The following is a 10,468-nucleotide window of genomic DNA, read 5'->3' on the forward strand; positions in this document are numbered from 1 at the left end:
TTGCGGAGAACAAGGCACGACGACTCTCAGAGGACACTCTGCTCTCCCTATGCTGAACAGGCTCATTCATGTGATAGAAAATAAGAAATATCTAGGCAGTGAGGTAGACACAAAGGAAAGGAGAGAGAAAAAAGTGTTAACTAAACAAGGCTGCGAAGAAAGTTGAAAAGTTGTATAATATCACTTCATTATCCTGCCATCTGACAGTCAATTTAAGTAGAATATCTTTAGTGGTTCAGAGAGAGGGGACATGTAGCAGTACATTGTATCACCACTTCTCCACTCTGTCCATCAAGTAACTGAAGCAAACATGCTCAACTTTCTACATTTTACTGATTCCAGCAATACAAATACTATATTTAAGATGGTTTCTCTGGGAGAATGCAGTCATTATCAGTAACTGACTGAGTTAAGTTAAGTTAACTGAGCAACAGGGACTAATACAGTTCAACAAGAAAAACTAGGTGCAGGTACATAATACTTTAACTGAAAAAGAAAAAAAGAAGTAACAAAAAAGGGATTACTAGAACTAAAATAAATGACTGGAAGCCAAGTTAAAGCTATGATATATGCTTGAGTCAAAGTTGTCCATTTGGTCCTTTCCCCTACAACCATTTATTATGATGACATTATCTCTTTGCAACCAAGTTCACCGTGTGAAACACACAAACAGAGATAACACATGAGGTATAACTGCTCCCACAGCCAGTGAGGAACAAAAATAATCACCTCCCAAGGGTGAGGGGGTGAGGGGGTGAGGGGTTTCCAATCGATGGCTCTGATTGGATAACAAATACAGACTGTTAATAAGCTCCCAAGTTCCACTATCTGACACACAGCATGCTGACAAATGTTAAATACGAGGCTAGCCATGCATAACGATGAGTCCTTTTTTTAAATAGGCTTAGAGTGGTTGGGTGCATTAGTGTTGGCATTTCAGATGCGTAGCACGGTAACAGTTAAATGAGGTAGGAACATGCAGCGAGTGAGCTGAACTCTGCTCAGGCCCTCCATAAATTAATCTTTAATACTACAGTGGTAAAAGGAGCAGCCTGTGTGGCGGGAGGCCTGTGCAAGAGATAGCCTGCACTTGTCTAATAGTTCCAACACACTTTGCACACAAAAGCCAGAAGCTGGCTCTCTGACTTATACTGGGAGTATACTCCAAGCACAAAAAGAAAAACACACAAAAAAGTGAAAACATCTGAGTGCCCAAAGAGTGTAGTTTCACCCAAACAGGTTTGAGTCCTTTTGTTTCATACAGAAATACATGGGTGGCGGGTCTAGTGTCAACAGGTACATGTAATGACACAGCTCAGCTCCCAGAGACAAAACACGGGATGTGCTTTTTCTCTGCCACTCGCAAAAAAATGCACATACAAGTTGCACTGATTATTAATAATAATAGCTGTCATTACATGCAGGCTGAAACATACAGCAAAGCCACAGACAGATCTGACAGGCTGACTTCAGAGAAACTTCCCGACACTGCCATTTAAACAGGCAAAGGACACATTCTAACAATCTCCGAGAGAAAAGCCCTTACACTCACCGAGTGAGAGGATCTTCGCCTTCTCTTCTGTGTCTTTATTTCCTCTGTCAGTTTTAATTCTCTCCTTCTCTTTTCCTCACTCGGGGGAATCCTTGACTTGTGACAGAGCAGCAGAGCCGGTTGTGTGGCTTGTGTGCGAGGCAGCGAGTGAGTGTGTGTGCAAGTCCAGAATCCGGAGGTCAGAGGCAGTCGGACGTGGTCACGGAGAGATTTAAAGGATGTCGCGACTTCTCCGCTCTATCTTACTGCCTTCGCCTCGCTTGCTGCCTCAGGAATGCACTTCTCCTGGGTGTCCCTACCACAGCCAAGATCTGAAAGACTGCTAGGGTTCTCTCTCTCTCTCTCTCTCTCCACCCCTCCTCCTTCTCTCTGTCTCTCACCCACACAGAAACACACCCTTTCAGTCACTCCTCTCTCTCTTTCTTTCTCCCCAACCTTTTTTGCCGTGCTGACAGATCAGGGACCTCCCCCTTTCAGGTAGTTGAATGTGTTTTTCTTTTTTTTCCGGCTTTGTCGTTCTCGCTCTGTATCAATTTCCTCAGTTATTCTCTTTGTATTCTACATTCCCCAATGACACAAAGGGCTGCATGTAAGAAAGCTCAGAGATAAGCGCAGAAAAAACTTGAAACTCTTTGCATGTGTACAAGTCTCTACTGTTAGTAGGATATATTACCTGAGGGTTAAGATAGCCACCCTGTTGCCTCACATGAACAGCTGATTACACAAATGAGTCTGTCAGGTGATTTTCTTCCTTTTCCTGGAATGAGGTCATAGTCCGGCAGACCAGGTGCCGTTGGAGAGCCTGCGCATGAGTCTGTGTTTGAGTTGGACAACACCCTGTAGGAAAATGAAGCAACACAAATCTGACCACCCTGGTCCAGCGAGCAACACGCGTACAAAACAAAAGCCTAATCAATTATCACTACTCAACATTAATTTAGGAAACAATGCCACAATCCTGAACCTTCTATCCCCACAGCCCCCTCCCACACACAAACACAGATCTAAGACTTGCGTGACCAATGGGTCAGGCAGAATGTGTGGGAGCCCCTCAGCATAAGCTGACCCCTTTTTTCTATTGACACCTCTTCTCTCTTTATCATCACATCTCCCTATATCTTACATTTGAACCATTATTAGTCTTTTCTCCCTTACCATCCCCCTTAAACCTGAAAATAAAGCCACTGAAAATAGACCCGATACCAAGCAGATTTCATAAATGTAAAACAAAAGTGAGACTGTCCCGTCAGAAACAGAACATTTTTTAAATAAATACAGCACAGAGTAAATATAAAACATATTAGCCCGCAGACTATGTGCATAGGATAATGAATAGTAAAATAATATGAATAAGCATATACAGCAGTAAAGTCCATCCTACTGTTATCAACTGTGTCATGCACAACTGTTGGTGTACAAAATGAACATGGGTAAAATAAACTGACAACTGACAACATAAGTTATACGTGTTACAGTTTTCAAGGACGCACGCACACACGGACGCGACAGCACGGTCTCTTTTTCCTTTCTCTCAACTTTTCCGCCGTGTGTTGCGCGTACCCGCTCGCTGTGTGAAGCGTGTGTCTGCGCTATTCACGCACATGCAGGGAACCTCGTGAATTAACCTGCAACATGTCAGCTGTTTGGAAATTCTTCAGCGTGTGTGAAGAAGATAACAAGTTTGCAATATGCAACACCTGCAAGGAAAAAGTAGGGCGTGGAGGGACTACACCAAAAACACAAATCACATTTCTTTAGTTGGATACTGGATGTGAAAAGAAGGAAATGGTTCTAACATTGCTCTTTAGATGTGTGTGAATTTCCCACACCAGGAGTCATTTATATAGTTCTATTTTATAGTGATCCATTATCTGTTCAAAAAATGTTCTATGTTCTGTGCAAAATGTTCTATTAAAGAAAAGATAGAAAATAAATATTTGTGTGTGCTATAAAGTGGTTAGAAAAAATGAAATCGGTATCGGCTGGCCTAACTCAAAGAAAATCGGAATCGGCCTAGAAAATTGTAATCGGTGCATCTCTACATATAACATAAACAAAAGGTTTTTGCCCTAAAATCTGTTTTGTGACCAAAATATGTTCTGAGCAGGACATTTTACAGCGAAGAAATAAACTTGTCAGTTCTCTCTGGTGGATGGACTATGACATCACTGTTTCTAAACTACCTCAAAAATATCTTTGGCACTCCTGTACGGTTTTTTCTTGTCACTTATATCGGCCAATATATACAACGTTACAGATATACTGTACCTGTGATAAGCCAATCGTGGTATAAATTATTCCGGTTGTTATTTTAACCCACATTTTATACTTCTTTCTGGTTAAATTTGTTATTTGTTATGCAACCATGGCTACTTAATGTCTCAGAATTTTGACTATCTAACTGTTACTTTAAGTTTGCTTATTTTCCTTGTGTGAACTAAGCACAAAGTATTATTTTGCGTAACTTTTGAATATTAATGAATTTCTGTTACATTAAAGCCATTGCCAAATGAGTTGCTACAAAGCTAATTGAGACTATCAGCTCCACAAAACTCTCTCTGTATTTCTCAGTATGGCTATGTTCAGAAGATTGTGTCGTCCGGCGCAGAAACTCAAGTGAAGATAATTACTTCTTCTGAAGAGTCAATTTTTTTTTTTTATCCTCCGTGTCCTCCTCGGCTACTAGCAACTGCATGGGGGGGTGGTTCGCGATCACGGAAGGCTTGTATCATGTGGACACGCCGACAGTTTTGTTGTCATTACTTAGAATTCCTCATTGGGGCGACAGAAACTACGCACTATAGCTGTAAATAATACATACTGAAACTAATGATTGTTACAAAATGTGTAAGAATTTGGTGGCAAAAAAAGTCCAGAAAGGGATTTTTTTAAGTTTAAAAAACAAGTCACAAAAGTGAAAAGAGAAGATAATGCCAGTTTCAAAATCCGCCAAAACATTTTACTTTCTACTCCACAGCATCGGGCCATCAACAATACCTACTTCATCTTAGCCTTTATCGGACGTTAGATTGAATTCTGATCCGACTAATGAGCACATGCAGTCACAGGGCCTAATGACCAGTGTTGGCATTGAATAAAGCAGACGTTCCAAAAATAAATGTCTTCGATTAATTGCATTAATTTGATGCATTAAATCATGCACACAAAAGACCATTGTGAAGACTGCTGTAGCTTTTAGTCAGGCTGTGTCATAGAGGCCCGCAGAGAGTCGGTTCACATCCATGTGAACTGTTTCTCTGTTCTGCCTATAAAGCAAAGCTTTTGGCACATCTCAGAGCTGTGTTGTCTGACAAATCACTTGAACCACACTGTTGGGGGGAGAGTCTCCTGAGGTATTGCTAAGCCACTAAAGGCCACACTGAGAAAAGACTGAGGTGCCAAGGAGGAGTGACATTTTAAAAGCTGCAGAGCAGTAAGTACACTTTATGGATCTTGACAGACTATTACTTCAGTGGTCCTGTGCTTGTCTATCGTCAGAACCACACCCTGTTCATCTTTTTTTTGTAAGACATGACTTGACTTGGTTAACAGGCGGTGAGTCGTCTTCATCGGTTTGAGAGTCTGAAGCTGGAAAGACAACAGGGCTGAAATCAGAGTGGTGGGTGAGGGTATTGTAATGTGATGTGGAGGATTATCAGTCCAACGCCTCCCAGACCTCTCTGACACCTTCCAGGCATTCTTCAGGGCACCTCCCACTGCTGTGCCTCCCTCATCCCACCCTCCCTGTCAAACCCTGCATATCATCCCTCTTTTTCTGCGTGACTCAAACATTCTTGCAACCCCCTTTCCTCCTCCTCCTCCTCCTCCTCCTCCTCCACCCTCCCTCTGCATTCAGCAAACAAAGCTAAAAAAAACAAAGACAAGGTCTAAAAAGCTTGAAAACATGCACTTTAAGAAGACATCCTCCCCAATTTTGTACATCTTGAACCATTTATCCCCGTTGCACAAAGGCTGAAAGTGCACTCAACTCCATACCCTGAATTGCTATTTGACTGTTTTCAATCACCACCTACTACGGAGTTAATACCTCGACAAGTGATAGTAGGTATAAATTTGTCCAAAGAGTGGCGGGCCAGCCATAACTCAGCTCAGACGAGACAGGAAGATGGCTCTCAGGCTGAGAAATAGACTGTTTGGGTCTGGCAGCAGTTCAATAGGTTCTGTGGAGGGGAGCAGAGCGAGGGGAATACATGCTGATAGTGTCTTTGTTAGCCATTATTCACCAAGAATGAACAGCATTAAGTTGCTGCCACAGCTCACCCCTTCCCGTCTTCCCTGTTGAAACCCCCACCCCTTCTTCTCTCTTTATTTATTCAGCCTTTCACTAAAAACGGCTTTCAACAGGTGGACAACAGGTCAGTCAAGACTAAAGCCTGGACAGTGAATGGAATGAGAGCAGACACAGCTCTATTTTCAGAAGCCTAAACTAGTTACAAAATCCTGAACTTTTGTTGACATCGGTTTTCATACAACGCAAGCAACGCAAGGTAGTAATGCTCTGTTTTTGCCAAATATGCCTAAGTATAGCATTGCTGTCTCATTATGGTCAGGCCAGTGCTGTTGCTCCAGTAGTGTAACTATGTCTTGTGTATCATTATGACAAGCGAGATGGCTTTCACCAGCAAAGGTAATTGTACTGTTGAGACGTAAATATAGTACATCCCACACCAAGACAAAAGACAACCAAGACGACCAACAGACAAAGACTTTTGTTTCCTTCCCAGAAAACGTGGCTCAGACAATGATTCATGTTTTGGAAGCAAATGCATGTCACTATATCATCTCCTTACAAACAACAACAGCTGTATTGAAAATACATTGCCAAGGTGAACCTGAGGACAAAGCGATAACAGGGGAGTACAAAGTGAAAAAGACAGGAAAAGAGGATCAATTGGATCAACATATACACTGCTGGTAACTTTGCATTCCTCCAAAAAGATACCTTTGGCTTATTTTTTGCTCTCTCAGAACACTCTTCAGATCGCACTAAAGAAGCCCATACATAAGAGAGAGAAAGTTGTCAGGACTTTGGCCGCATTCCGGCACAACTCATTCTCTTCCTTTTCATTCAGAACCAGTCCAGACTGGCTCAGGACCAAGTTGCCACCATTTAAAATGCACTTCTCCCACTGCATTTTTGAGGGGCTATATGAAAACTTATTTTTAGAGAGGAAACAAATGTGGACCTAACTCCTAAGTTGCAACATTGTCCTTCAATGCTTTCAAGTGGTCATGTTGGAAGTAGCTAACTAGTGCCTCAGAATGTCTCATCTCCTTCCTTCATCCCCTCTAGCAAAGCCAGTTTGTTTTCATCCCACTTCTAGATGTATAGTAATTCTCTGTCCCTTGAGATAAAGCTGTACCATTAGTGTCACACTGTGCTGCTCTGTGCTGTTCCTATCAGTAAATGGAAACAGGCTACAGCCAGCCTGATTGGCACTGGGAGAAAGCTGTGACTGTCGTGGGGGCCTGAACTTTTCACTTATGCACAATTTGGATGGGATGTTGACGGTGGGCCTTTTCATTTGTCTCCGTGTCTTTCCCATGTAAAAAGTGCAAGTGAGCCAGGGAACAAAAGAGAGTCAAAGTCAACAAGACACTACTGCCCGGGACTCCCTCCGTACAAGCCTCAGGTCCGGGCTAAGCTGAGGATTTCTCAGGACAGAATGGGAACCCAAACCACAGGCTACAACCCTGGTCAAGGCTCGCCATGTGCGCTGACAGAGCAAGGAAACAAAGAGTAGGCAAGATGAGATATTGCCCTGCGTGGGGGTTGGAACTGCTGATTTAATGATGATCTCAGTGAAAAACAAAAGCCACTGGATGCACAGGAAATGCTAGTTAGTGACAGGGGAGCTATCAGGTGGGAGCAGGTCAGGGGTCGGAGGTAAACAAAAGCTTTGTAAGCCCTACACAGAGCGAGGGAGAGGCCCCCGGTCGCGCTCACTGACGCCCAGTCCGTCTATCTACATGCCTCCGCCTGTAGTTTGTTTGTCTGACAATGTTTTCTTAAATCTTTTTGTCAAGTCTAAATGCTTTTCCATTTGTCCTCCATATAGACGTACATGTCCCCCACACTTGTCTGTCCGTTTATTCAAAACACTGTTTACGACACTGGTCTATTACACTCAGTGTCTGGGGGAAAGGGCTATCCAAACACCTGCAGGAAAAACAGCATTTAAAAGCTTTAACTGCACCGAGCCTGTCATCTCTTTCCTTCGGTGGCTTTCCTGGATCAAAGGAAAGCTGTAGCTGTGTTATAGTAAGAACGTCTTTTGTAGCTACAATTATGACCTAAAAGCACACACACACACACACACACACACACAAACAGAGAAATGTATGCATGGCCTCTTACACACATCCAAAGACCTGATGACAGCAGTGCATAATGGAGCTCTAATCATATACATTTAACAGACATTTTAGTTCAAAGCAGAGGACATATGCAAAAAGAAATTCACCAGAACTTCAAGCACAGATACTTGAAGACCTGTTGAATTTTAACAAGGCCGGTGAGACTGCCATTACCATCTTTATCGGCTTGCTAGAGGGTCTGAGTGTATGCTGGAGTGGGCATGTGCTTGGGACTGAATTAATGATGTACTGTACGTGTGTGTCGGTGGATATGCCAGATCACTAATCAGTGCTTAGACAAAGGCCATATGTGTGCAATGTCTGAGCATCTCTCCCACATACTCCCCTTCACGTCTGCGTAAAACCCTATCAGCAGGAATGTTAGGATTGTCGGGTCAGCAGTGGTGACATCATGGCAGCCGGTCAGAAGCAACAATAAGGCCTCAGTGCCAGTTTCCTCCTGGTTGCATCAGCTGTGCGATACCAGGCTAGGGATCAATGACACACATTCGAGCCCTTCTTCCTTCTCGCTTTATGAATCTCCAAAAATGCAATACAGACAAGCAATTCGTACGTCTAAGTCATCATATTCATGAAAATAATTTGATTTCCAGGCCACAGGGCTGCACAATTAATCGCAATTTTATCAAAATTGCAATATGGACTAGTGTAATATCCAAATTGAAGGGGGGTGCCATATTTGTCAAAGGCAAAATATGTGTCAAACCATTCTGAATAAAGTATTGTGGTGCTGCAGAGACGTCCCGGCCTACAAATCCTTTTAATTTTAATATTTTTCAATGAAAATGAGCATGATACAAATATCAATATCTTGCCTTCCAATATCGTGAATCATATTGCAATTGCAATATCAGTCAAAAAAATAGTAATTAGATATTTTCCTCATATCGTGAACCGTGCAGCCTTAAATTAAAAATATATGCTTGCAGGTAACAAGGCTTGGTCCAATTTGTGTTCTCAAACATAGGTTGGCGCTTTCCTTTTTTAACACGCCCTAATGCATGACTTTACACAAAACATGGGCTTCAATGAGACTCCAGACTCTTCACATGCTTGAGGTTGTCTAAGGTCAACAGCCAGACATAAATAGCTTTATTTTTTACAAAGAGACAAGACTATAGCCTGAGGGGAGGCTAACCTGCTGAAAAAAAAATTATGAAAGGGACTAGTTAAGCCCATGCAGATTTTAAGATTCTGTGGATATATGCAGCAAAAATCAGCAGACCTAAACAGCCACACATGTAAGACAACATTATTCTTACTAAAATAAGTCATTTCTGCCACTGGCAAACTCTTCTTTCAAGTGTCCCTTGTCTATGTGAGGGGTCAAGTGTCAGCTAACAGATGCTGGCATGTGTTTGTGTTTGTATGTGCAAAGGATCCTTCAGGTCATCAGATAAAGTGCACCTGAGGGAGGGGCAGGGAGCCAGTTTTCAGCGTTGCCACGGTAACCCAACACAGACGCGACAACCTGGTTGGTGGAGCCCAACCAGGGGTGCAGAGAGGGCACCACTTCAGGACGGTAACCATGCCAGAAAATCCTCACAAAGTGGCCCGATTCCCAAACACAACCCATACTGTGTTTGAGCGGAGCGGAGAGCGCACACAGCTGTTGAATCTTTCATGGAACATAAAAAGGAACTAAGCCTACTGTGCAGCTCTTATTACAGCAGAGAAATAACTCTGGCCCATCTTGACCGAGTTATCTACACATAGTTTTAGTCATAGTCTGTCCTGTGGGACATTTAAATAGCCATGCCACGCCAACACACAGTTTATAGTAATTATAAAACAATCATACTGCTGCTGAAAAGAATTTCTGAATGACTTATACGTTCACAGTGTTAAGCATGCATTTTCCTTAACACGTCAAATGATGTTACCATGTTGACTAATAAGAGCATCTGTCACATAGACAAAGACTAAGTTAGATGTAACTTTAAAACAAGTCATTGTTTAATCAATGACTAATATGTCCTTTACATTGTATGATTTTTGCAGTATTGAAAACAAGTTCAGGCATGTGTTCCACTAAAAAAGAAACCACTCAGTGAAAAAAAATAACACTCAACAAACAAGGCCATTTGTTTCACTCACCTCCTGCAGTCTAATGGTCTCTGTGACTGCCTGCCCGATGAAAAAGGAGAAGAGGGAGAGGAGGAAGAGCCACACAGCCCTGTCACTGTCTGTGTGCCGTGCTCACGGGCTACCTGATCCACCACAGCCTGTGCAAGAGAGTGACAGAGACTGAGAGAGACCGGCTTAGAGCAATGCAGACGGGAGGGTGGGGGGTCAGCTGCAGAGACAAGTGAAGTGGTGCCGCCATTCCCCGTCACCCAGGAAACCAACGCTCTTTCAAAGAAAATCAGCCAATGGAAAACACCGGCAATTGTGTTCAGACAAAAAGTCACATGACTGCCAAAACACCACTCCCTATGCATGGAGGGAGAAGGGAAGAAAATAAAAGAAGTATGGTGTTGGGGGCTGGAGGGTGATAAAGAAGGAGCAATACAAAAA

At 42.8% G+C, this 10,468-nt stretch overlaps 1 protein-coding gene across 3 annotated transcripts in view; it reads right to left on the reverse strand.

Annotated features, from left to right (window-relative positions):
• The window catches only part of rassf7a (Ras association domain family member 7a), a 28,768-nt gene extending 18,597 nt beyond the window's left edge, over positions 1-10,171 (reverse strand). Inside the window, exon 1 of one of the 3 annotated variants that reach the window (XM_078257523.1) lies at positions 10,049-10,171. The gene's annotated coding sequence lies outside the window, so the exon portion shown is untranslated. Of the gene's footprint in view, positions 1-1,552; positions 1,940-2,225; positions 2,249-10,048 lie in introns of those variants that run through there. The other 2 variants (XM_078257525.1, XM_078257522.1) reach the window with 2 other exon arrangements.
• Positions 10,172-10,468: the final 297 nt, after the last annotated feature.

Source organism: Sander vitreus, chromosome 8 (assembly GCF_031162955.1).
Source record: "Sander vitreus isolate 19-12246 chromosome 8, sanVit1, whole genome shotgun sequence".
Classification (NCBI taxonomy): domain Eukaryota; kingdom Metazoa; phylum Chordata; class Actinopteri; order Perciformes; family Percidae; genus Sander; species Sander vitreus.